Here is a 21,920-nt window from a genome sequence, read left to right as displayed (position 1 = left end):
CATGAGAGGCAGCAATGCCAGACATAAGCCACTGGCAGTTCCTGGACACTTTCTCCTGCCAATGGTCTCAAGAGGAAGTTTTGCAAACATCACTGCCATGGGGGCTTCTCTGAACCCTGTTCCCACCAAAAAACCTCCTAAACACAAAGACAAAACTGGTAAAAGAAACAGTTGTGATCTCTTCACCTACACACAAGGCATAAAAGCACAAAGGGATTATTTACTGCAAATAAAACCTTGCTCCTTGACTAATACTTGAGGAATGAGAGGCACCCTTGTTTCAAGTGCCTTGTCCTGTGCCGCAGAGGGAATCTGTTCTTGTGGGATGAAATGCAAAGGACAATACCAACGTGTCACCAGTGTAACATAACTGCCGTGAAGTCAGAGCCCTCCAAATTACTTCAGGCAAGATCTGAAGATGTGACATCAGCCTTGCCACCTGCTTAGCCTGAGACCAAGCAGGTGGAGGTAAGACCAAGGTCATCGTTTATCTTACCAAGGAAATGCTGAGCTGAGCTACACAAACATCTAAGCCCCCTCTATCTTTCTGCCAGCCTTCGATAGGCAAATCTACCAGCACTAATGCTGACGTGTCAGTGACTGGAAGAACACTGTTATCTTCTTACCAGAAGATAAGATGACAACCACAAACGCCTTGTCCGGAAATACCCCTCTGCAATCACCGGGGGTGAACAACAGTGTTCTTCACAAATAATCTAATTTAGGTGAATAACAGAAGACTTCAATGTGGGAGATAAAACTCAGGGCTCTGCTTAGTTAGGAACACGGCAGAAATTTCTTACATGAATGCAACAGCAGTACAGCAAAAACAAGCAAACTTTTTCTCTCTCCTGATATATCTGGAGAGCGAACAGGTCAGCAAGCAAGTTCCTATCCAATAAATGCATTAATTATAAGTCCCCAAATCTTCCTCTAACATGCAAAATAATCCCTCCTGCCATGGTTGGTCACCGAGTAATCCACTCATCCTCTGCTATAATCACAGCAGGTATAACTTCCGCAGGGACTTCTCAGTGTCAACATATTTTGGACTGTGATGTCTTTGAGACATAGAATCTTCTTTTTTTCCGGTGTTTGCCTATCTCCAGGTAAACTGGGGGGGGGGGGGGAAGGATTCAGAAATATCATGTAATGAGTAACTGCAGTCAGTCACTCCTCCATCCTTCTCTCCCTGGAGTATTCAATGTCCTTGTGCCTCTCCCAGACACATTTAAAAGAACAACTTTTCTTGTGACAAGTAAAGCAAGAAGTGTGAGTTTGTGTCTGACAGGTTCAGAGAGAAGCTTTCAATGAGGCAATTAGACAAGGAAAGTGCTGATTAGAAGCACCATCACCCATAGCAAGGAAAGAAATAAATTTTAAGTAGCATGAGGAAAAGGGAAGGGGGATGAAAGATAGATAAAATGAAGCATTTGATAAAGCAGCAGGTTGTAATAAAAAGTTTTTTGACCGACAAGGTCTGACAGCCGCTCTAGGGTCGTTCAGACCTTCTCTGGAGGACGGTGGGCCTGGTTACCCCTCTAGGCAGGAGGCTGTTCTTGAGAGGTTGTCCTAGCTTAAAGGCTTTTCATTCTCATTCTGGAGTTGCCAGTCAGCGATTCCTTGGAGACCTCCCTTCTGCAATCCAGACCAGAAATATTTCTGTAGACCTGTCCATTCCCTCCCTCTGGCAGGAACAGCACAACTTCCCTGCCTGCCGGCTGTCTGTTGTCCGAGCAAGCCAACTATGCCCAGTCTTCTCACAGTGGAGGTGCTTTTTGGAGGGTAGTCAAAAAGTCAAGAAAGAAAGACGTTTTATGCAAATCTGCTCATGTTTACTTGACTGTCTTGAGCTGGGCAAAAGGAAATCTGTCCCTCCTCTCACTTTGACCATCAGCTGCGCTGCAAGAGGTCATCAAAGAGCAGAGATGAGCTACTGAGCAAAAGCAGAACCTCCAGGGTGTGAGACAGTGCTGCTCCAGACATGCTAATTTCAAGGAGGGTTTTCAAACAGTGTTCTTGCACACCCTGTAATTCACCCTGAGCTGATGAGCCAGAGAGGGAGGGAACAAATAACACAACCCAAATGTTCAATGAATCACTATTTTTAAAATACATATTCTTCATTTTTGTCTCGCTGGTAATTCTACGCAGCATCCAACAGCTGTAACACGAGCCTGGCTTAACCATTCTAGGGAACGTGCAAAACACTGTAGACCACCCAGATCAGATATATGTACAGCAGGATCTGCCTCATAGAGTGGTGACAACAAGCAGTAAAATATTAACACCACTACAGTCATAATAACATTATAAAATGCGTTAATCTCTAGGGCTGTCAGTGCACTGGAGAGTCTGGCTGCAGCGGAATTCCAGCAAATGTTTGCTTTAGGTGCACGGCTCCTCTGATCTTCTTGTCGAGGAGGCGGCTACAGCGTGGTCCTCCTGACCCACGACAGGGCACTGGGTAAAAGGCACTGGCTCTACGCATGCCGTCTATAAAGCAATACAGTATCTAACTTACTATTCATCGCACAACTTTTCATCCTTTTGCTATGAACTGTTCCCAGCCTTCTGTAACTAATTCTGAAGAGTTGAATGCTCACTACCTGGAAGCTGACCCTTAAGTGGGAATCAAGTGCTTACGGCAACACACCGGCAACAAATAGCAACACACGGCAGCTATTTAAGGACATAAAGTGAGAAAGTGCTTTGCCTCTTATGGAATTTAGGTGAACGGACTGTAATTACCCAAATATTTATGGGTTCTCTTTATTGTATGAGTCACTGAGGGCTTGTGAGGGGGCAGACAATTTCCATTTTGTTTAGGGCAGAAATATCCCTGGAGACCAGGCTGATCTATGGAGCTGCCATATCTAACCCTCCTAGGAAAGGGGGAAAAAAAAGATAATGCATTTATTAGTCAGCTCACATTGGACTGCTCTGTGTAGAAAAAGAAAGAACTCAACTGAAAAATGTTTTCAAAACCACAATTCCATAAGCATCTGTCTCATTTCAAGTACGGCTGGGGCCGTTCTGTCTCCTGAAAGGGAAAGAGAGGGTGAATTCAAATGATCTGTAGCTCTGGAGTGCTGAAGGGGAAAACAAGTCATTTACAAATAGCACAGCATCCCTGAAGACAGTGATGGGGCACAGATAATCTCCTCCAAGAAGCCATGCTTTCCCTCAACGCTCAAGCCCTTCCCCACATGCCTTGCTCTGCCATCCCTCTGTTCTTCCCGAGGCTAAGGTCAAAGCTGTAAGAAGTAACCAGAAAAGAAACAAACATTTTTGGACATCAGGCAATTGGAGAAAGAAGTGGAAAGGAGGAGGTAGGTATGTGCCCATCACTCTCCTGTTAGTTTCTTCTTAGCTATCAGTCATGTTCCCCATAACTGCCAGAGTTTCTGCAGAGCTTTCCAACCTACACAGCGGGTTTGGAAATTTGTGGTGGATCCCAGCAATGCCAAACCATGGAGGCAATAGGGCCCAACGTGGAGAAAGGCTCCTTCCTACGCTGCTGTCTGCAGCCCTTGGTGTGGTGGGTACAGAGAGGTGAAGCTGTCCTGGGCACGCTGGGTCTGTGTCCACTCTGACCTCACATAAATGACCTCCTCTGTCTATAAATCTTTGTTCTGTAAATGAAGAAGATAATGCAGGGAAAAAGGAGCCACAGAGAAGGAAGGAGCAAAAACTGCCCTGAAAGTTCTTCTCTGTCTCTTGGATAACCACAGCAACTGAGAGGCTTTGTACAAAGATGAGTCAGAGAGGGACTGTCCCTCCTCTGATCTACCAGGAGTGATGGTAGAGGACAGTCCCATTTCACAGAGAAGCTCTTGGTGCATTGCTGAGGTTGTCCTTAAGTGAGTTCGTCTGGAGAGCAGGAGTGATCTAGCCATGAGTGGTGACCAAAGCTTGGTGCAAGCTGCCCAGGAGCATCTCCAGCCCAGTGCTTTTCTCACTTGCCACTGCAGTCCCCACCTCGGCCAGCACTGGGCAGGGGTGGAAGAAGAGGCAATAAGGCCTGTCACCGTCATGGTGATGGCAGGTCCCTGCGTGTACGAGGCATGAGGCACTACGGGTCTGGCATTGTTGAATCTGAGGATCAACATGAGAGGGAAATGGAGAATAAAGAGCAGTAAATGAGCTGGATTAGAAGAGCTGTTTTACATAGCCCTTCATTTAATCCTTTGCTTTCCTTTCATTGTTTAATTGGTTTAGCTCTTGTACTTTTAATGCTGCAGGCAGAGAGCGCCAACCTCCTCCTTTCCTTCCATTTCCCTGCCTTTCTTCTCCTTTCCTCTCTTTGCATCTCACTATCTAATCCCATTTCTCTCTTTCTCTCTCCATTTCTATCCCTATCCCTTGTTCTCATTCTCTCCTCTAGCTTCTCTCTCTCGCTCTCTCTCTCCAGGCCCCATATTACTCAAGCAGCTTTTGTTAGCACTGTCAGCTGCATCAGCGTGTAAGTGAAATTGTACTGTAAGTGAAGTTAAAAGTATTTCTATGGTGGGATATTTAATCATTTGAATCCTTGATAGGAGCAGCTCTTTTTATTTTCACTAGCTATAAATCCAGGCTCTATCTAATCTCTGATCTCGACGAGGAGAGAATTAACCAACTGAGTGTGTGACTAGAAAGGAGAAGGCTGCAGAGAAGGGACCACTTTATCTGAGTGTGGAGTGGAGCAGCATAGGAATAAGGCAAGGAGCCGTTCCCAGCTCCCTGCCATTATTCTCATTGCTTTTCCCCAAGCCTAGCTTTGTTCCCCTTCCCCAGACATTCTGGCAGATTGAAAATGCCATTTTCCATTTGCAGCTCTTTCTTTTCCCCCTTCAACAATTAACCCAGCCTGTGATGGTGTGGACAAGGTGTATTTCAGCCCGCAGAGTCCTGAGGTGCTGAACCGCATCAAACCCACTCCGGGTGTAGGTGGGAGCTGTGGGCTGAGCCATACCTCAAGGGGATCTATGCCAAGTTTGGGATCTCTAAGTGACCCTTCCTCCAGTAGAGTTATATCTAAGCATCTTTCTTTCTTTAACCTCTTGTTTGACCTCCAGATATGTGGAATGTAGGCAACCCAACAGCTTATTCGCTTCTCCATAATGCATTTGTTTGTATCCAGCACAACTCCGTCAAAGAGTATCACAGAGAGACAATCAGAAATATTCTGACTGATTTGAGACTCTCATATTTTTCCTCTCAAAATATGCTCATGTGGTGAACGGAAAGTGTTCTTCTGAGCTGTGTTAATTGCAACGAAGTGCCTGACAGATCATGGTCATCTCTGGAAACTTTCCTGCTGGGTTACAGTGATGCAGTTTATGAAGAAAATGGGAAAATGCATGAGTGTGGGAGCCTGCTTAGAGGAATGAAGTTCAGAGGAGGGCCCCAAAGATGATTTGAGGGCTGGAGAGTCTCCCATATGAGGACAGAATGAAAGAGTTGAGGTTGTTCAGCCTGGGGAACTGAGGGCTCTGGGGACACCTTAGAGCAGCTCCCAGTACTGAAAGGGGCTGCAGGAAAGCTGGGGAGGGGCTCTGGATCAGGGAGTGCAGGGATGGGAGGAGGGGGAATGGGTTTAAGGTGAAAGAGGGGAGATTGAGATGAGATCTTAGGGAGAAATATTTTCCTGTGAGGGTGAGGAGGCCCTGGCCCAGGTTGCCAAGAGCAGTGGTGGCTGCTCCATCCCTGGAGGTGTTCAAGGCCAGGTTGGATGGGGCTTTGAGCAACCGGATCCAGTGGGAGGTCTCCCTGCCCATGGCAGGGCGTGGGACTGGATGGTCTTTAATGTCCCTTCCAACCTAAATCATTTGATGATTCTATGAAATTTAGAGGCAGGATTGCATAGAGGTCTGGTGGAAGAACAAAGTATTTCCTTCTCCCTAGGGCTGAGACTGAGCCACCAAGTAAAGGTAGCAGCCAACAGTGTAGATCAAGGTGGAGATGAAACAGTGGAGAAAAGGGTAGGGGGCCCTGCATTAGTTGTCCATATATTACTTATGTCTTGCCAATATTTTAAGCTCTTCTTAAACCCACAGTCCAAGTTCCTCTATGCAGGGAACTGCAGTCTGATTACACAGAACATATTGGCATCAATATTTACCTTAAGCATTTGTCTGAAGGATGAAAAGTATTACAGGCGCTCAACATCTCGAATGCAGTTCTTTGCAAGAAACAGCCAAGCTACCCTTTCTCCTCTTTCCTCTCTCTTCCAACTCACCAGTGCTTCTCTTTCATTCCTGTGGCCTGCTTGTTTGCAAAGTCATCACAGGAAATAAGACTCACCAAAGAAACACAGCAGCTTGCATGACTTGCGGGTTAGGTACCCCGTCTCCGCACTTTCAAGAGGTGCTGGGAGTCATGCGTGCTGCTGGGCAGTACTCTGCGAAAGTGGACAATCAGTCACTGTCACCAAGTGGTGGGGGAGGAAGCAAAGGGGATGCCGAGTTTGCACAGAGTACTCATTGCACAGTGAGATTCACACAGCTGTTCTGCTCCCAATGTAAATATGGACAGCCCCATTCATCACTGGCCTTCCTTCCTCAGCACACGTCCAGGGGAGAGGGATGATTTAGTGCCTGCAGCTGGAACAAGCACTATGTTTCTCTAAAACAGCAGCATTTAAAAATTGGGACTGTTTTTTTTGTCTCGTGTGTGTGATTCTGGGGAGAAGGGAGGAGGCAATGGCTGAAGCTGTGAGCTGCAGAAGTGGTGAAGCCCTACAAGGGAATCATCATCCTTCTCTGATTTGCTCTTCTTGCGCCCTCCATTCACAAGGATCCGCATGACAGGAGCACTGGGAATCTTTAGTCACAGGGCAGAGCTGCCCCGGGCTGCTTGCAATCTCGACTACAGGTGAGATGTAGCAGGAGAACCTCATAGACGGCATGGAAGGAAGAATGGGAAGCAGCATGGATGGAGTTGATCAGGCATGGAAGGATCCATTGAGACTGATGAGTGAGGGACAATAGTCCCATGAAATGAGCTGTGTGAGCAGTGGTGGACACCTTAACAGGGATCCTTGCAGACCCTCAGGCAATGCAGTATCCCTCTATCAGCAAAACACTGTTAGAGTCCACCTCAGTCTTCCCTGCCAAAGAGGGTTCATTTTCATGAGAGCAAAGATGTCATCATCCTGAGAGATGGGAATGTGGAACCTTGGTTATGGGGGGAAGAAGGTGTCTGAAGTGCCATCTGCAGAGGTGTTGGGAGCTCAGAGCTGGGCACAGCTGCAGAGGTGGCAGGAAGGATGGTGATTTTCCTCCATCATCAAGCAGCTACTACACCTTGTCATCTCCCCAGAGAGTCAACCTGCTCTTCTTCATGGAGCCTCCCATCCATGCCCTGCAACTGCAGAGGGCGGATGAACAAGGGGAAGCCCTTATCTTTCCCTCCAGCAGCTCAGATTTGCCCTTGCCATTCTTGTTCAGCTCTGCCATGGCTCACCATCCCTGTCGATGCCTGCCTTTCACTTTTGTCCATCTTGCAGGCACGCTTCTGCTCTGTGTGTGGTTTGCTCAGTGTCTGCTAATTATGCCCTTGACATATGCAGTAGAACTGCTTGTGTCTATAACAGCATGGAGGTGAAGGAGGTTAATTAACTCAGAGGAAGGAAGCTGAATGTCCCTACATAACACCCCCTTCCATATGTATTAGTTTTGAAGCCCGAAGACACTGTTTAACCAAACATAGCCCACAACTTACTTAATTTCTTGTTTCTTGCACTTCTTCCCTATATTATTAATGCTGCTTAGGATAGATGGCACTGAAGCTAATAAATAGCCTTGCAGAAACAATGGCCTCTGCAGAGAAGATAGCATTTCACTTACAAGGCGATCAGCCTTTTCCCACAGAGTACAGGCAGGATGCTCCAGCGAACAAGGCACTGGCATGGTTTCCTGACATCTCTGGCTGGGAGTGATCCTCACTGCACCCACTGTGATGGGATTTGCGGTACAAGATGCCCATCTGTTACCCTCAGCCAAATGGGTTCCTCCTCTCCAGTGCTCCTAGACTGCATTAACATCCTCTAGTGCTTCGCTTGCATGAGCCACAGTTGCAGCCATCCTGAATTTGCCATTGACCTGCCGACCAGGAGGAAAGAACCCTGTTGTGTGCAATCACAGCGTGGAGCAGCTGCCCTTCCCCAGCCCCGGTGGACTGCAGGGACATCTGCCTTGGAGCTGAGCTCGCTGCACCTGAGTTTGCAGTAGCAAAGCCCCTTCTAAATATGCATCGCTTAGGGCATTCCTACAGTCAAATTGGACCTGATAGGAGATCAAAACCTCAGCTGCAGCTAAGAAACTTCTCTTCTGCCCCACAGTGTGATAACATGCACAAATATAACATGAATGTGGGTCAAGCCACGTGTGTTTTCATAGAATCATAGAACAGTTTGAATTGGAAGGGATCTTAAAGATTACTCACTTCCAAACCCTCTGCCATGGGCAGGGACACCTCCCACTGGATCAGGCTGCTGAAAGCCCCATCCAACCTAGTCTTGAACACCTTCAGGGATGGGGCAGCCACCACTTCTCAGGGCAACCTGGGCCAGAGCCTCCCCACCCTCACAGCAAAACATTTCTTCCTAAGATCTTATCTTAATCTCCCCTCTTGCAGATTTCTTGGAAACTAAACTCCAGAGACAGAGTGGCCTGGCAGAGAGTGGCAACTACTTCGCACTCAGGCCCCTGACTTCTGTTTTCTGTTAACACACAACCTTGAAAGACTCTCTGTCCTTCCTTCCCCTCACCTCTCGTCACAGACATTTCCCCCCCCCAGCACGCTTTATCTATTACAGTTGTAAATCCTTTGCGGCAAGCCTGCTGTCTCTCTGTTTGCACAGCACCTTGTGCAGTGGGTCTTACAGGTGCTGCTGGAATATAAATGGCAATACAGCTTTAATTATAAACCCTGCCAGGAGATGGACAGTCCAAGCCTACAGGTTTGTGTCTCAATCAAGAGACTCCACAGGGGCCACCTTGTCGGTGCAGCCCCGTTTTAGTGTCTGTTGGGCTGCTGGTAAGAGAGTCTAGTTATGCTCCTTTCTTTCCACTCTCAATAATTATAGGTCTCCCAGGAAAACTGGCCTTACAGTGGAAATTTTATAAATGTTTTAAAAGATTTTAGTAGAAAGGATTTGGTTCCTGTGCAATTATTAGTTTAACAAGGCACTTGGTTCACCCTCTGCACTAGAGCTGTTATTGATCATGCTACAAAAGGAAGACCTAACAAGAATTTATATAGAGAGCAGCACACTCTCTCTATATTTGTATATAATAGTTAAACCAGCATATATTTACATGTAGTCGCTGAAAAGGTCCTGAATGTGTGTGCACAAATGTTTCTACCTCTATATATGCATATGTACACACAACCCGTGGGTAGGAAAAGTTAATAGGTATTGATTATATAGGTGTGTCTGTCCTGTCAGAGTGTATTTGCCTCATTCAGTGAGGGTAATTGAGTTATGTGGTCTGAGAGTTTGGGGACCTGCAGACACCAGACAGGTACTGCATCAAACAACAGGTATCAGCTGCTTTATGTCCTGATTACGGTTTGGGCATTTCTGCCCCGGAAAGGCTCGAGTCACACAGTTTGTGGTTCAGTCTGGAGTCCTACAGATAAAAAGGCTCAAGTCTGTGGCCAGAAACTGACTTATTATCTCAGAAGCAGGGAACGCAGAGCTGTAAAGATTCAGAGGGTGAGGAGCTTGAAATCTCTCAGTGACAACTGTCACATATAGAAATTAATGTCATTTCATTTAGAATTTTGCTGCTGCTCCTGGTCTGGGATTTGATCAGAAAGGATTCCTGAGCAAGGGTTTGGTTTGTGCCGTTAGGATCTTGAAAATTACTTTAAACATCTGATCCCTTTCAAATCCCTCCTTTCTCTACGTGTAAAGTCCTGCTGTGATTATTCAGAATTATCCCTTTTGAATGTCTTCCCCTTCCAGTAAGTGCCTGGTGCTCCCAGCACCGCATCTTTCCCCTCTGGATGGCAGCCTGGTACAAGCAGCCCATCTCGAAGGCTCTGACTCATGGCTGCACTGAGCACCTGCATGGTAAAGGCAGGAGGGAAAAAAGCAGCTAAGGAAGGAAAAGATAAAATTTTAGCTGCTTGCTGGTGCCAAACCAGCTCCATTTGCAAACCAGCAGGACTGGTTCAGGTAGGCTACATGAGCACTGTGCCACTTCTCATACAAAAATGAGTAATGGAAAGCTGGAAGGGGCAAAAATATATTTTCTACCAAACCCACACCGTCCCCTGTGCACCACAGGGATGTGCTCACGGAAAGTGGGGAAGGGAAGGCTGCAGCCTCCTCTCCCCACATTAATCTTCCTTTCCATATACCCCCAGAAGCTGTCCCACTTCCAGCTCAGGAGGCAAAGGTAGGTTTGATTTTGCACCTCCCCAGCCCTGCTGCAGTCCAATGACTGGGCAAAACAATACGAAATGTAGAATGATCTCAGCAAATACAGCGAAAAATGCAGTCGAGAACGACAAGCTGAAGTTGCTGGTGCCCTGACGCACAGACAAATCCTTGAGATATCATAGAATCATGGAATCACTAGGTTGTAAGGGACCCAGTGGGTCATGGATTCCAAACATGCTTAACTTAAAGGCTTGCTGCCTTTGACTTGAATATGTGCTGATAGGATTGCCTGAAACTGGAGGCTTCCCCATGCCAGGATCACAAAACTGGATTTCCCCAGACTGTCTCTGCTTGTGTTGGATCAGAGACAGCTCCTGCCTCTCGTGAAGCTTGTAGCTTGGAGGCTTCATGATGTTCACATAGCTCACTGAGTCTATGGGGAACCCACCACACTCCAATAACCACAGTGTCACTTGACAGGGAACAGGTTCAGTTTCAACCAGAAGAGCATGAGCTGATAGGAAAGCTATTTTTGTTCAGATTTTCACCAGTATAAGATTTCCCCTTGAGTGTCACTTGATCTCTGTTTTGCTCTATGGGAGGTACACGCACCCTTCATATTTTTTTTTAGCAGCGCCCGAGACCTTTTGAATTCATGACACAGTTGGGTTGAAAACTGCAGCTAGATTTGGCTGTACAGACCCATCATGAGAAATGGGGATGAAGGTAACACTTTGCACAGCAAATCATTTCCATCCATTCGCATGGCAGTGGGGTTTTTGCTTTTCACCTATGTGTCTTTTCCTCCCTGTGCTCACACACCTCTCCTGCAGCAAATGACTCAGTCTGTTTACAGAGAAGGAAAGCTAATAGAAACCAGGCAGAATTCGAGCCTCTCTGGGACTGTTTTACACACTGACAAAATCATTCTTTCCTCCTCACGTTAAATATTCATGACACTCAGATTTTTAGATACAAAGGTACATTTTGTTTCTAAATGTGTTGATCTAGAAGAGGTTTCACAGCACCAGAGTTTTCTTTTCCACCCACTTTCAGAGGTAAAGAAAAAAAAAGAAGAAGGGTGTGTGCCCTGAAAATAATGCAGTCTGACTTCATTCTCATCATGTCTCTTTGGGGGGTTGTTTTGTTCTGGGAGCAATTTTGCCATGATATTTATGGCCCGAACTGCTATTTGTACAATGTTGGGCTTTTGTGTACACGTGAGTGTGTGTCCCTTGTACAAATAACACATCAACATCTCCATGCTTCACAGCCTGTATTTAAGCCCATAAAACAAGATGCTTTAATAAAAAAAAACATATATTCCTGCCATCCTGAATATTTGCAATTTTGAGACAATATTTACATAGACCGTTAAGGCTAAGCTCCTGGGCCCACTGACAGAGCACAGGCAGCTGAAAGCACAATGTGTGTGCTGCAGTTTAGTACTTAGCAGGGGAAGGGGGAAAAAAAAAGCCAAAAATACAAGCAAGATAAAAAAGAACAGGCTTATGTATTAACAGACACATAAAGCAAACAGCAGAGAGAAAGAATCAAGTGGAAAATCGCATTGTACAAAGCAATGCTGGAAAAAAAGCTGGATTTGGACTGGAGTTTCCTGAGAGGTGTTTGGAAGTGGAGCATCATCTGTGCCCATCTCTCCACCTTTATATTGCAGGCTAAAAGCTTGTATTTTCACAACCGTCAACTCCAGAGTTGAGATATGATCAATTCTTCTCCTGTGAAAATATCAATGAAAGTGTGGAAACCCCCAGAAATTTGGTGTTCTGCTAAGTTTTTTTTTTGTTGATTTTGTTCTTGTTGTTTAAAAGCAAAGCAATGTTACAAGTTCACATCGGTTTCATTCTCTGGAATTGATCTGTGAGTACACAGGGGACAAATTGAGATATTGCAAAAACCTGGAAAAAAATGTCCATTCTCTTTTTAAAGAAGAAAGCTTTGTGACAATATAGCTGTGGCTTACAAAACTGGGTGTATCGCAGCGGTGTATGCCACGTGCCACACTGCCTGTGCTCTCCTCACCCATCCCAGAGGAGGGGACTTTGCTCCCATGCAAGGAAGGGTAGTTACCGCAATGGCAATACTGGGATGCTGGGATGCCATAGGTAAAGACTCATTGATCCGCCTTGCCCTCTCATGCACGGATGGTGAGATGCTTACACCAGAATCCTCCTGAGATCTTAAAATAAACCACCACTGATTGCTGTTTCTCTTGAGCAAGTTTAGTAGCTGATTAGTGAGCCATTCATGCAATGAGTTGGATCAGAGGGTACGTCCTCAGCCACCCAGAGCTCTGCCACGCCACATCACAACTCTCTAATAAGCGTCTCTTACTGTTTCAAGGGGTTTGCCCTTTCCACTAACTCCACTGCTTTCTTTTGTGCCAGTTTATACTTTTTGTGGTAGTATTTCCATAGTATCTGACGCATAGAGTGCACATTTTGTATACGAAACCAGGAATTAGGATGTGAGTTTGGGGTCTGGAAACAGAAACAATGAGTGAATGGGTGTTTACCTGAACACCTTCAGAACCAGGCTAACCAGGAGCTGGGTCTGAATAAAACATTGGAATAGGGGTAGCGTGGTGGTGGCAGTGTCTCAAATTATCTACTATCCATTGGGAAAGATCCACCAAATTGCAGTGCCAGATCAGCTGGGTGAAAAAGGTCATCATGATCCACACCACAGAAACCACAATCAAATTAATGCTAATTGAAAATTGCAGCTGAGAGACCAAAGACTGAATGGGCCATGAAAACCGAACACCACGCTCTCCTCAGGGTTCTCAAATCAGTACTAAAATCACTTGCATTAAAAAGAGAATAACTATTGTCTCCGAGTTCTTATATATTTCAAAATCTGTGATTCAGTCGCATCACACTCCCATGCAGGAACAGTGTTTCATCAATATTATACATTTGCAGTCCAGCAGAAAGCCCCAGTCTGAAGTCTTATTGAAGGAGATGCTGTACTGTCATGATTTCTCTCAAGCCCATAACCCACATGTACCACACATTAGCAATGGCTTTTTTTATGGTTTCCATCAAATGTGGTTTAAAGCAAAATGTCCCCAATGTGCAAGGCTACAAAAAGAGTTCTTCAGCTTCCAGTACATGTCTGACCTCTTCTTCATAGTCCCCAAGCTTATAAAAGGAGGGTATGACCCCTATTAAAGAGAGATCATTCCAGAGACAAAAGACTTGTGAGGATATAGCTATTTGATTTAAGCTGACTTCCTGCTCAATACAGTCTACACCATTTTACTGGGTTATTTATTGGCAGTAAACCACTATCTAGTATTTGAGGATACCTTTCACAAGGTTTTGAGTTCATGGTGTGATTTCCACCTACGCATACCCTTGTTCAAAGCCTCATTGAGTATTTTCTTCCACTGGGCTGCCATCACTCACAGAAAAAGTGGATCTTGTTTCTACTTCGACTTTCTCTGGCTTTCTCTTCTAACTCTTCATTCCTTGTGTTCCTTTTTCCGAGGCAACATGGAGGTTGGCCACTTATTGAATTTGTTCCCTATGACTATGCTTACATCCCAAAATCTACAATTTCACTTTCTTCATATTTCAGATCTGCCCTGTAAGAGACTATGTCCCCTGCAATGTGCACAGCTTCCATGGCCTTCATCCCAGACTGTCTTGCCAATATTTTCCCTAATGCCAACTCATCTCAAACCTTGGGAGAGGTTTCCAGTCCTGTTTCCTTTCTTCCTTGTCCTGATAAAAGGTTGGTTCTGCAATAGCGCTACACTCATGCTTCCTCTGGATACTCTGCTGGTATTCTCATGTCCTGAGAACTGCCTTTATATACTAATGTCAGAGCTGCTAAGCTGCAAGTTACTCCTTTGAACATCATTGATGGGTCCGTTTCCAGTGGGAAAAGCAGTAGATCTATTCTAACTTACAGAGATAGCAATGAAACTGGCTTCTGGATTAGGAAGGTCTCACTCTAAGAGGGAGCAGAGACAAAGCGGACTCGTTACTGCCTTCACCCAGTGCCAGGTATTAAAAGAATTTAACTGTTTTAGTGCAATTGGCCTTTTTGTTATGTATACGGGCTTCATGATGGACGAGTCGTTAAAGAATAAATACAGAAGTAATGATGGTGGCAATCAGAGAAAGCAATTTTCAGATATAATAAAGTGTCTCCTGGATGTGTACAGCCTGCGCTACGCTATTGATTTCTTCCTTTCTTTATTGCGCTTCACTCCTCAGTTCACCAAAGCCCCAACCCTAGTGCTGCCTCGCCTGCCAGCCAACAGCTCTGACGAGCAGCCATGAATTATTAACATGAAGGAGTCCTTTAATTGGATGAGCTGCAATTAATAATTCATTGGAGGTGCTTGCAGAGAGAAGGAGGGAGAGAAAGCAGGGCAGATGCTGCTGCTGAGAATTGGGCCCACAGCATGGGAGTATGTAGGAACCTGTGATGTTCCATCTGGAGCCCTCCAAAGGATTGCTGCAAGGCCTGGCTGCATGAAGAATGAGGTGCAGCTAGCAGAGGTCTGACCAGGAGAATGAGAAAACCGTTTGGAAGTGTGATCCACTGTTTGTGGATCGTGTTCCCAGCATGTCAAATATGTGGCAGCACACCTAGAGCCTGCAACGTGAGGAGCCCACAGTAGGGCTCAGAGCTCAGCAATGAGCCTGTCTCCCACCTGTGTCCCCAGTGTCTCTGAAACAGCCTCGGCTTCTCATCCCAGTTGTGTTTTCCCTCCCTGTGAATGATCCTGAAGCAGAGGGGGGTGGACATATAGGAGCAAAACTGCTGTGTTCACCATATCACGAGACTCACTGCTTTCAGGGCTCCAACAATAAATTAATACTACTCTTCCACGCACAGCCTTGCTGGCTTCCAGCTGAGAGTCAAGGCCACAAACCATTAATGTTAATTAATATTTACATTACAGTTGTGCCTGGAGGGCTCGATTCAGGTCTCTACTGCATGACGCATCCTACAAACATATCGAGGATCAGGTCCCCTCTTGTGCTAGTCAGCCCACAAACATATCCAAAGACACGTTCCTCTGCCTAGAAATAGCCTTTTTTTCTTTTGTTTTTCATAACTTGTATTTTTTATGACTTCAGTAAAAGAGCCTGGATGGCTATTAAAAAAAAAATGAAGAAAAGAAAATAGGAAAAACAAAGTAAGATTTAGTGCTTGTAGAAGTAGCAGGAACAACAATTCCATACTAATTTCTTTGCTGTGCCCCTGCTGTGTGGATAAAAGAGGCATCACAGTCCTGGCATAAAAAGACCACTAATATATTTGAGATATGGACAAGTTATTGGGTCATTTTGCCTGACTCCTTCCATACTATATCTTGCTGAATTTCCAGTGATTGCCCCTGCTCTGACCCTAGAAACAGAAGGTGCATGACTGAATCCTGTCTTCCAGAAACGCATCCCATGTCTTCATGACTTCAATTTGTTAAGAGACCTGAAAACCTGCTACATCACTTGCAGAGAAGGAGACTCTTTGCCCTTTAGGACTGGTTCAAAGGCTGTGCAAAACTGGATAGAGAGACATGACTTTTGGGAAAGGACACACAGAAATTTGTCCCAATTTTCCAACGTTACTGAAGTTTTGGGGATAACCAGCATCCACTGTGACCACTCTGCTTCTGCACCGCCTCTGTTCAGTGCTTTGACTCCACACTTATCCTCTCTGAACAGAAAGCGAAGCTGGTTTGTGGTGTCAATTTTCTTTTCAGGAACCAACTTAGGACTGACTTTCCTCAGTCTTTGCCACACCGCTGTTGCTTCGTCCAATCTGTGCATCTTCCCCATACTCTCTTGTGTCTTTAATTAACCTATATCATACCTCCAAGCACAGGCTTGAAGCCAGAGTAATAAGTAATTTGCATAGTCCTGTGAGTATAGATATGCTCTAAATCTCAAACCTTCTCCTACTCCCGTCTTCCTCTGTGCAATAGAGGTAAGCGTGGCAACATCTGTATTCTGGCTCAGCTGCTCCATTAGTAAGTTGGGCAGGTGGGACCAGGCTTTCACCTCTCCCATCTGCTATGGGGATGTAACAAGGCTTTGATTCACTGAAGGGCTTGTTCTTCAATGAAAACTACCTGGAAGTTTGTGCATCTACTAGGAGTCTTAAAGATAAATAGGGCCTTAAATCGTCTTCTGACCTAGAATGTAAACAAATGCATGGCTTTGCCAGGCTCTGAGCATCAAATCTGGCAGAGAGGTTCAAGCAAGATTAGTTCTTATCTGTCCCAAATGGGCTAAGAAATAATACAGTTCTTATTTTATAAGCTGCTCCCAAGGGCAGGCCAACCTATGTTATGTGAATATGAGACATGAGAAACACTTTGCTTTTTCATTGCCTCTGATTTTCCTATTCCTTCAAGTACCACTGCATCAAAGGACATTCTCAATTTAATTGTTTTAGAATCACTGACCACATAAATTAACAGTTTAGTCAGGAGAGGTCCAAGATCTTTAGCTTTTCCAGTTCCAAGATATTTAATTCCACGAACTCTGCCACGTGGAAAACTGCTTGAAGATAGGAATGAGAGGCTGAGAATAAGGAATTTGAGACTGTTTGGGGTTTTTTTATTATTATTGAAAGAGTTTAATCCCTTTGTGTCTCAGTTTCTCCAGTTGTTCAAGTGCTATAAGAAAGTCAGCTCCCAACATCACAGTGGGGGTTTGAGTCTTAATGAAGAAGTTCCACGCACTGCGAACGAGAGCCGCTATACGGCCACTCAGAGCATTAATGTTATTATAGGAGTACCACGGGGACCCATTCAGGATGGAGTATCATCTTTAAGAGAGAGATGTGGAGTCTTTTTACTTCAGCAGGTTAACAGCTGACCTTTTAATGCTACATCTGCACAGTTTGATACAGGGCAAATGTGTTGATCATTTAATATGGTAAACATAGAAAGAGTTCAGTAGAAAATTATGTTCTTTTAGCTGTGACCCAGTGTTTATTTCCCTTGTTTGACTAACTCCTTTTCCTTTTTGTGGTAAGCAGGCTCAGTCTATGCAAGGCTGGGTTAAGGATTCCCCTGAGCTAAAACTGTGGCCTCACAAACACTTTTTCCAGTGTAAAAGCTAATTAAAAAATTCTTGCCTCTGGCTGCCCTTGTGTTGCAGCACTTCACCCCCTCACCTGCGCATTTATCTGGGGGTTATGCTGCAAACCACATCGCAGAAATGATCCATGTTTAAAAAACACCAAACACCTGCCACTCATACCCTGCTTGATCATTTCAGAAAGGTACCCTTTTTAAGGAAGATGCTGCCAATGCACAGCATGAATCTAAACACAGTCACACTCCACACTCGTCTAAAGTCCTGCTCACCCCTTGTTCTGCTCCCGGTAGGGAAATTTGCTCAGACAAAGCAGATCTTCTTGATTTGTTTGCATGCAGAAAAGGAGCGTGCCTCCAAAAGAAAATTACAGGCAACTTATGGAAAAAGATGGTCCTGTGGTCATCTGCAAAGGGACAGCAGGAGGTGAGTGCCCCAGGAGTGCCTTTGCTCTGTGGAGTGAGATGTTATCTGTTACACAGATATGTAATGGACATTTTCCCTATCCATGTACTGTGTTGATGTTACTCAGTTCCTTATGGCTATGAGGGATGCACTGGGAGATAAAAGGCAGATTTTTCCTCTGGGTGATGGTATGCAGGATCTATTCCTGCTATCATAAGGTATGAGCTATAATGAATGGGTCTAGCACGGCTGATCCATCACGGGACAGAGCATGACACTGGCTCTGGGCAGCAGTCAGTCTAAAACGGGTGAGCTTGAGTGGCTCCAGGCTCTGTTGCTGCCCTTTAGGACAGACTTCATCAGTTATTCTTAGCTTATGAATGGGATTCCCTGTGCTGTCTAAAGAAGATAAAGCAAGTTGTCCTTGAGCGGCGGTCCCTGAGTTGCAAGTTCAAAGAGGCAGATCTGAAGAACAGACTTGCACAAAACTGCCCTTTTTGTAAGCAGAGCGAACTCTGAGCTCAGGCTGCCCTTAAATCACATCGGTTCTCACAACAGATGATTCTAGGAACCTTCTGGATTCTCTTCTCTGTGGACCACCGGTTCCTGGAACCAGAAGCTATTAAGATGGATGGATGGAAGATCAACTTATCCTCAAAGCCACTTATACACAAATAAGCTCACGAACTCAAAATCACTGAAGTCACTCAGTACTAAAGAGAATGGTGCCCCCTACCACAAACCTCCTCTCATTTGTCATGTTCACAGTTCATCTATGCTCTGTTGCAACTAGAACTATCCAAGCGGGGCATGAAGAAAGCTGCAGCAATTAGGGGGCAGAGAGAGAATGAGACAAAGAAAAAGGGCAAAACCTTCCAGATAGATCTACGTTAACTACTTGTAGACATCAGTAGAGAAATGGGACGATGAGAGAGAGGTCTCCCACCCTATTGTAAAGGACAGCAGAAAATAGGATCTACTTGTTACACAGTGGTCCCCTAAGCTTTAACTGAGTTAAGTCAAGTGGAACAAATGCCTTAAGGAAAATCATTTGACACAGCTCGGATCTAGATGTCGCACTATCTAAGAGCCAGCTAGCTTGGTTCTCACCCCAGGATACCACTTTCAAAGGGAAGTGCAGTGTTCCCAAAACACTCCCTGGAAATGGGGTGGCAATTCTACACATGCATGAGTGTGAGGAAGAAACTTCAGCAGCTCATCATAATGCTGAATATGGAAACCGAAAGAAAAAAGAGAAATAATTCTATCCTGTGAAGCCTCTGCAGCAAAGAGTTCATTTCTCTCCAGCTCTGGAGAGTGAAATGTATTCAGCTCACACAGGCCACTTCAGCATCTTTTTTTGTTTTTTATCTTTCCGACGTAGGAGAACAAATTTAACAATGAGATTCTGTTTCTGTTTCCTACATGTGGAATAATTAAATTTGCATCTCAGTCTGTAGTTGGATCTGCTGTTTGAAGAGGAATGTATCAATTGGACATGAGCCCAATGCGTTCTGCTCTGCAAATAAGGCAGTTTGCAAAAAAACAAGGCATAATCTCTCACCCAGGCAATAATCACAGGAAAATCATCCCTCACTGACAGCTCTCTTCAGGACTTGATTCATATTCTTGCTGGTGAAAGAGCATGAGGGAGGGGGTGTAAATGGAGCAGACTTTTGGCATCTCCTTGTTGCAACCTTCATCAGAAAGAATGTGGGTTCTGGATGTGAGACCGAATGTCACTGCAGCGGGCATCGGTGACAGAGCTCTCTGATTTTCTGCAGGCAGGTTTCACAACAAAAAAATTGTACATCTGTTGACTTAAGATCTTCCCAAAGCCCACTGCGACCATGGAAAACATTCCCGATGACTTTGATCAGCTTTGTGTGAGTCCAATGGAGAAGGATTTACGGTGAAACTACAGGTCTCATTTTCAGGGGTTTGTTAACTGCAACAGGACTAGATATTCAACACTCCCCATGGTAAATCATTCAGAAAAATCCATCCCTTCCAGCTTCGGTTGACTGGATGTATATCTCTAACTTCCCTGATCACCAAGTCTGTTCATGTAGCTTTCAAGGAAGAGCCTCCCTGTCACTGCCTTCCTTGCCCATAAGTAGTGCAGTTCCTTTTCCTTCCCCACATCCTGCATCTTCGCCCTGGTGTGCCCTGCCTGTGATGTGCACTTCAACCACTCTCAGAAACCGATACCCTTTTTGAATCCCATCCACCATTCTTAAGTCCAGAAGGGTGGAAAGAAAACATGCCAGGAAGAGGAACAAAAGATGGAAACAGCTGAAAAATGTTTGGATCTGGCAAGGCTGGAAATGAATAGAAGTTTAATTCAATCAATCGGAGAGTCAAACTGCACCTGCCCTAGTTCATCTGAAACGCTTCAGATTAAATAAGTTATTCTAAGTTGAAATTAATTGAGTTTTTAGGATGGTTCCTGCTGCATTAAACACTCTCTAGGTCAGGAAAAGAGCAGAAAGAAAGACAATAACAATTTTTAATAATTTAAAGGCTTTTAGTGGAGCTGGCTGAAGCTTTTGATTTTTCTCTCTGTAATGCTCCTCCCATAGAAGCCTCCTTTTAGTAAGTATCTATCTCACTGGAGAAAGGTTTGATTTGACTGTCCCTGGGGGACTAAGATGTACAGCCACAGTGGTCTCCTGGTCTCCTAGTCAGCTCACTTTACCCCCTTTCTGTCCTGTCAAGTCACAGTCTCTGTCTAAGGGTAGAAGTACCTGTTCCTCCAGAGCTGAGTCAAAGGAAAGGATAATTCTCTTCCAACTCACCCTATATTACTGGTCATGGACCCCGTGGGGGGTCCGTTAAACCAGACAGCTCAGCCGCTTGTGAGAGATCCTCTATCTCTTTTCAGTTTAGGGAGAATCTTCGCTTTAATTCTTCAATTAAGTCAGCTCATCTGCCAAGTAATTGGGTCCAGTGTGCTCCATTTGGGAGACAGCAACAGGCAACTGGGACAATAACACTTCCCATCGCACAGCTAGAACCCTAAACCACCGTGTCAGCGTGCTTGGATGGCATTACACATGTATGCGGAGTGAGATGGGGACAGCTTTCTAGTTTGATGGGAAAACAGAGAGGGGTTGGGGAGGAGAATGTGTTGGGTATGGAAAAGGGACCCTCTCTGATATTAATCTTGCATAAAATTTCTGCTTGACAATTGTGGGAACTGCCACCAAGGAAGCCTGTGGGTGTATGGAAGTAATACGAGCATTGGATGGGCTCTGAACAGACAAAGTAGTGAAAGACAGTTGTTGTTACTCTCAAGCTGGAGTTCTCTGTCTTATGTTTCTTCCTTCATGTGCTCTTGCACACTTATTCTTCCCTCTCCCTCCCTCCTTCCTGCTTTTCTCCCCCATCCCTTTGCATACCTGAACTGAATCTAATGAAGATGCATAAAAAATGTTTCCATTCCATGAAATGCAATCCATCAACACACACTTCATATATATTGTGCAGAAATGAATCCATTTCAGCCGGGAAGGCTGATAAATCAATTTAAGTGGAAGATTTTTGACAGTTTAATTCAAATTAAGTCCACTTTGTTCAATTAGAGAGTAGCTGGAGGGGTGGCGGCAGGAAACAAACAGGATTACTAGAACAAAAACTGCATTTTTTTCTCAGTCTGAAACCATCTGTGGACCATTTTTCTTAAAGGAGGGACAGAGCAATACTTGTTTTTAAAGCCCAAGCCTTACTTTGCACAACTTTCCTGCCTCCCTTTGAGCGAGCTGCAGCACTGCTGGGAATATTCTAAGAAGAATGATGGGGAGGAGATGGAAGAAGTGGCCAGGTCTTTCCGATTTAAGGGTGGTTTAATGCAATGCCCCTGAAGTTCTGCTGTGGGTGTCAAGCACCTTGGAACAATGACAGTAAAATGAACTTTGAAAAAGCCTCCTCCCCAGTGTTAGACCACACCATGTGTCTAAGAGACACACTCCTGTGGGTCAAACTTACAGGCAGCTTTTGTTTGGCTCACAGGCAGATTTAGTACAGACAACCATTGGTGAGTGCCAATT

Source organism: Cuculus canorus, chromosome 19 (assembly GCF_017976375.1).
Source record: "Cuculus canorus isolate bCucCan1 chromosome 19, bCucCan1.pri, whole genome shotgun sequence".
Lineage (NCBI taxonomy): Eukaryota > Metazoa > Chordata > Aves > Cuculiformes > Cuculidae > Cuculus > Cuculus canorus.
This window is presented reverse-complemented; position numbering follows the sequence as displayed.